Below are 5784 nucleotides of genomic sequence, written 5' to 3' on the forward strand. Positions count from 1 at the left end.
TTTATTTCAGTCTTGATCATCAATTGTTTTAGCGCAAAAATCAGATGGTAGCACCATAGCTTCCTTTATCTCAAGCATAGCCGTCAATTCAACAGTAGTCGGCTTTTGTTCTTTACTTTCAATTACAACCGACTCATCTTTTTTTAAAATCGACTTTGACTCCACATTTGAATTATAGGAACTCACAATCTTCCACACTGAATCAATTAATTCTTTTCTACCTTTAGACCCCAAAAATATTTCACATAAACTACGTGCTTCATCTATGTTCATGTCAGGTTGCCCTCCCCCCCTGGTACTTTTAGGCTCTATATGTTGCTTGGCTGTGAGCTGAGTAGACACAGAATCAGCTTGTTGTTTTGGGCTAAAAATATGTGGCTTTAGGGTATCACAAGAATACGACGTTGTGGGCTGCACATATGATATATCTTGTTGGGGAACACTGAAATAAATTTTCGGCAATGGATTACAAGGAATACAGGAAATTTGGGGTAGTGTGGGAGATACACTATATGCTACAGTGTTGTACGGAGGTACATGCATACTTGCTGAATTCTCATCTATACGGCCCATCAGTGGTGTATGGAGCCGAATTATACACATTAGGTGTTGCCTATGGTGTTGAAAAAGCATAGGGTGTAACCTCCGTTCTAGTGACGTATGGTGTAGCATATGGTGATTCAATATAATTAGCCGAATGATCAACATTACTACGGCCATACATCTCATTTATTGGTATAACTTGTTGTGTATGCATAAACGGTGAAACACTTGCCGATGAATCAAGAGGTCCAATTTCTTGTTGTACACTACTAAAATTATTAACAAGTTATGGCTCATAATTATTGGCCGAACCCATCATATCAATTATGTTGTAATGATTATTCATTGGTATGCTAGTTTGTGACACACTAGGTGATGCAAATATTGCTGATGAATTAGGAGGTACAGATTCTTGCTGCATGCTACTAATATTATTAAAATTTGATGTACTGGTATTATTCAACATGGTATATTGTATACCATTACCACCATATAATCCTTGCACAATACTTTCATGACTATAGAACACAGGCATAGCAGCATTAACAGATATATTTAATGTACTTGCAAATTGTACCTCAGTCGTGGTGTAGATGGATGGCGTGATAAAGTTGTTGGAGTTGATCTCGAGTTCATATTGTGCCATGGCTGAAGAAGTCGATTCCCCAGCGGAGTCGCCAAAATGTGTTGGCACAAAAATATGGATGCTCGCGCCAACACACGAGCACCTCGTGTGCAATCCATAGCACCACGTGCAGTTTGTTCAACAACGGAGATAACTATTGCGCTTTCGCGGCAACGAGCGACTGATTTACAAGCAAACCGGCAACAGATAACTAACCCAGCGAGTAGCACCAGGGAAGCCCAGTGTGGCACTACGACGATGGATCTTCGTCAGCAAATCACACCCGGGAGGGACCCCGTTAGGGCACGAGTAGCCGGCGGCTTTTCCTTGGTCGTCGAGATCAAGAACGAGTAGCGGCAAGAAGAGGAAGAAGGAGGAACAGGACTACAAGAGCTAGGAAGAAAAATAGTAGATGCATGTTGGTATTTGATCGGTTGTTTGATATCCTCAATCGGCCATGACCCCCTCATATTTAAAGGGCAGCAGGTCTTAGCCGTAAGAGATCAGGACTCCTAATTCAAACCGAACGAGATTTACAGATATGACTCGGTCATGCCTACCTAATCTCCAAATTTTCTGTAATAAACATATATTTCCTATTTGAACAGATAAAACTCCCATATATATACCCGAATACGCTTTAATGTAGTTTGGCCTTCTTATATTTGACCAACTCTTCCATCTGTCTGGAGACCAACTGCATGAACAAACCATAATCACTGGTCGCCTGGTTATTTGTCATGACCACTGATCATGTTCACTGTTCTGAAATCACTATTCACCTGGTCGAGCACTATTTGTCTGGTTGATCACTGTTCATCCAGTCGTGGTACTGTTCATCTGGTCATGGTACTATTTATTTAGTCACAATACTGTTAATCTGGTCACCTATTAAGTTAGTCGTCGCTGCAATAGCCACTATAAATACCAAATCTTATCATCAACAACCAGTATAGCTGCAGCATATATTTTTAATGGATTGTCCCTGTTATAAAAGAAAAAAAAAAGAGAAGGACTCTGCGTCAACAGAATTTTAAGATAATGAAAAGTAAAAAATCACATTAACTTCTAAAATTGACCAAGAGCATAAAAAACGAAGATTGGCCTGCTTATTGGAGGTTAGAATTGAGAAGCAGAGCCACAACTTCCAAATAAACGACAAATATTTGGTCACCACAGTCAGGTCTAGGCCACCTGGTGGCCAAGGAGGGAACCTATGCCTCCATTGAGGTTTCACATGGAGGATTGCAGCCGAAAACTCGATAGGAATTTTATGGTGGGTGTGGGAGTAGATAGACGGAAGATACCTCTCTTTGAATTCATGCCTTAATAAGTGATCATACATATTGTCTGGTTTTGGGAACTTTTTCTCATTCTTGCAATCATAACATGGACACTACATTATTGTTCTACCCCGACCTTCCATATCCACCACCGCAGCACTCATGAAAGACTTCACCCGGCTCATGTACTCCTTACAAGTACGACAATCAAGGTACATCCAACTTCGGTTTGTCATCTACAAATTAAAAGAATATTCATTGTTAATAGAAATGACAGAGTACATACAATTGAATAAGTATAAAAAGTCTAACTAAATTTAACTAAATTAAGTGTGTGCATGTGTTCTAGTGAGATTCAAGCCAACAATTAACATCCAAATATGATTCATGTTATCTATAGCGAAGGATCCTAATTTTTACATAGGCAAAGATATGTCCTAATCTCATTCAAGGACATGTGGCCCGAGTGGGTTTCTATGCTCTTGTATTATTCTAGAGAAAATTTTGGCAGCATCTCCCGCTGTTCTCCAAATACACGTCTCGACAATGAGCCAAGAGGGTATGTATCCAGAGAACAATATGAAGATTTGAAAGTGCACCTAGGCCCCCTAAGTGGGTTTTGCTGATTAGTGACAAACGATTAAGGGACTAATGAGTTTATTTAGATTATGAATAGGTTTTAGTCCCATTGGTGAATTTAATGGACGTTGGCATCCCTCAAAAAGAAAAGAGAAGCGGATTGTAGTTGCTCAATAGGTTTTAATTGATTTTATCTTTTGAATTTGAGTTTAGAAATGCCATACTATCAAGAGGGATTCATTTGATAGTCTTGATGGTGTCTTAGTACTCAAAGTGTCCTTTAAGAACCAAAAGATGAGAGACACAGTCACCCACGGACACCGGGAAAAGGGCTGAGTTGCCTGAGTCCGGAGTCTCCGGGTTGGGCTGGATACTTCGGGGTCTGGAATTTTAGCCCGGAGTCTCCGAGTGAGACTCTGCCAGAGAGTCTTGGTTAATCTTTAAATGTTTTAGGCCGGAGTCTCCGGGTTGGGCCGGAGTCTCCGGGGTTCTAGTATTTTGGCCGGAATCTTCGAGTAAAACTCCACCAGAGAGTCTAGGTTAGCCCTTAAAATGTTTAAGGTCGGAGTCTCCGGACAAGCTCGGAGTCTCCGGGTCAGTTCAAATTTCGCCGTAATGGCTAGTTTCTGACAGCGTTCTGTGCTCGAGTTTCTGTGTTAGCCGGAGTCTCCGAGTGAGTCCGGATACTCCAGTAAAAGTCAACCAGCACAGTAACGATTAGTTTTTGGGGGAAGGGTATAAATACCCCTTCTCCCCCTCCAATTGAATGCTGCTGCTTTTCCTGAGCTACTTGTGGACAAACACCTTCAAAGCATTCAAGAGCCCTCCCAAACCCCATCTAGAGCCTTGTTTCTTGCTAGACTTGAGATTTAGGGTTTGGTGAGTGAGATTAAGAGCTTGAGAGCAAAAGGCAAATCTTTGAGCATTCGAGTTATCGTCAAGCTTTCGATTCGCAATCTTTTACTCTTGGAGCTTCGTGCTCCTAGATGGTGAGGCGTCGCCCGTAAAGCACCAAAGATTTGTGGAGTACCATGGGAAGTTTGTAATCCATCATCAAGTTGAGTAAGAACCCTAGCTTGATCTTTGTGGTCGCTAGGAGAGGATAGGGTTGAAAGAGACTCGGCTCTTTGTGAGCTTCTCAACGGAGACATAGGCACTTCTTTATGGAGTGACCGAACTTCGGGATAAATTCTTTGTCTCCTTTACATTCTTGCAAAGTTACTTTGTTCTAGTTGTTTTTGGGGATTCTCCCAATCTTTGTGCTTGTGAGTCTCTAGCTGCAGATTCTTGTTGAGAAGAAGCTCATACACCCAGTAGGACCTGTGGTGACCTTTAGATCATATAAAATTTCTCTCAACTTACTTTGATTTCGCGCTCCTGTATAGGCTGGATAATCCGGGTTAGATCGGATACTCCGGACCTCGGAGTATCCGGACTCGACAGGAGTATCCGGGTCTGTTTTAATCTGCTGCAAAGTTTTAAATTTCAGGAACGCCTATTCACCCCCACCTCTAGTCGACATCAAGTACATTCAAGATTGCCACCAAAATTCTCTCTAGAAAAGAGCACAAAAACCTACTCGAGACACATATAAAGATTTGGGAGAAGGAGCACAATTGTTGATTCCAACTCAATCCTTAGAATCTACCATATAGGAGCAAAAAGGAGGAGGACAAAAGGGGGATGTAAACCTGCAAATGCCAAGGGACAATCCACATGTATCAAGATTTGAGAGAAGGAGCAGTAAAATTGTTGATTCCAACTCAAACCCTATATTCCACCAAATAGGAGCAAGAGGAGGAGGAAAGCTAGGGGATGCAAACCTTCAAAGGCCAAGGGACAATCCAAACTTCAAATCACCAAGATTTTTGTTGGTCTTTAACCGAATCGCCACAAAATTGCCCCATGTGACTAGTAGTCGGCGGTCAGACACTATCTATGCGAGCTGCTCAGTGTAGAAACCGAAAATAGGAATTACTCATTAGTGGCGGGTAACAAAAATAGTTGTTACTAATGACTCAATCAGTAGTGATGGGTGTAGTTATCACCCATCACTGATGAGTTGTCCCGGAACTATGCTGCATAGAGGCTATCTTTTGTGATGTGTGCCGTCTCTATCCATCACTAATGACTCTATCATTAGTGATGAGCATTCATATGAGTTGTCACTGCGGTCTTTAGTGATGGGTGATTTCCTCTCCCATCACTAATGACATGCCATTAGTGGCGGGTCTTGACCGGGTCCCAGCCCGGGGTCACATTAGTGATGAGTTGTCGCTAGAACATTAGTGATAGTTTTTGAGTGGCCATCACTAATGCGGTGTCTCCTATGTTCGTTTCTTTTGTGCTGCCAGCTGTTGCATCCGACCACACGACCATCGTGCCATCCGATAATGCGGCTCTCATGCGGTCCTATGACACGACAAATGTGAAGTCCGACAACATGTCTCTCATGCCGTTCGATAAATTGCCATGTGTTATGCTATGAATTAGATCCAGACCCTAAATGTACAAGACTAAGTCTCGTAGGATTATTTTCCATCCTAACTCTGTTGTATGGGTACAACGCATGTGCCAGCACCAGGGAGCTGGTACCTGGCCGCTCCATTCTACTTGCCCTTGCCATTTGTGTTGGTTGGTCAACTGGAATGTAGTAAGGGTGGAGCAAGGATGACACCGTCAAGGAGTGTCATAAGACCAACTAACCTTATTTTTGTGTGGTTCCTACACAAATACAAAGGGTCTATTTATTTC

The sequence above is a fragment of the Phragmites australis genome, chromosome 14 (assembly GCF_958298935.1).
Source record: "Phragmites australis chromosome 14, lpPhrAust1.1, whole genome shotgun sequence".
Taxonomy (NCBI): Eukaryota; Viridiplantae; Streptophyta; class Magnoliopsida; order Poales; family Poaceae; genus Phragmites; species Phragmites australis.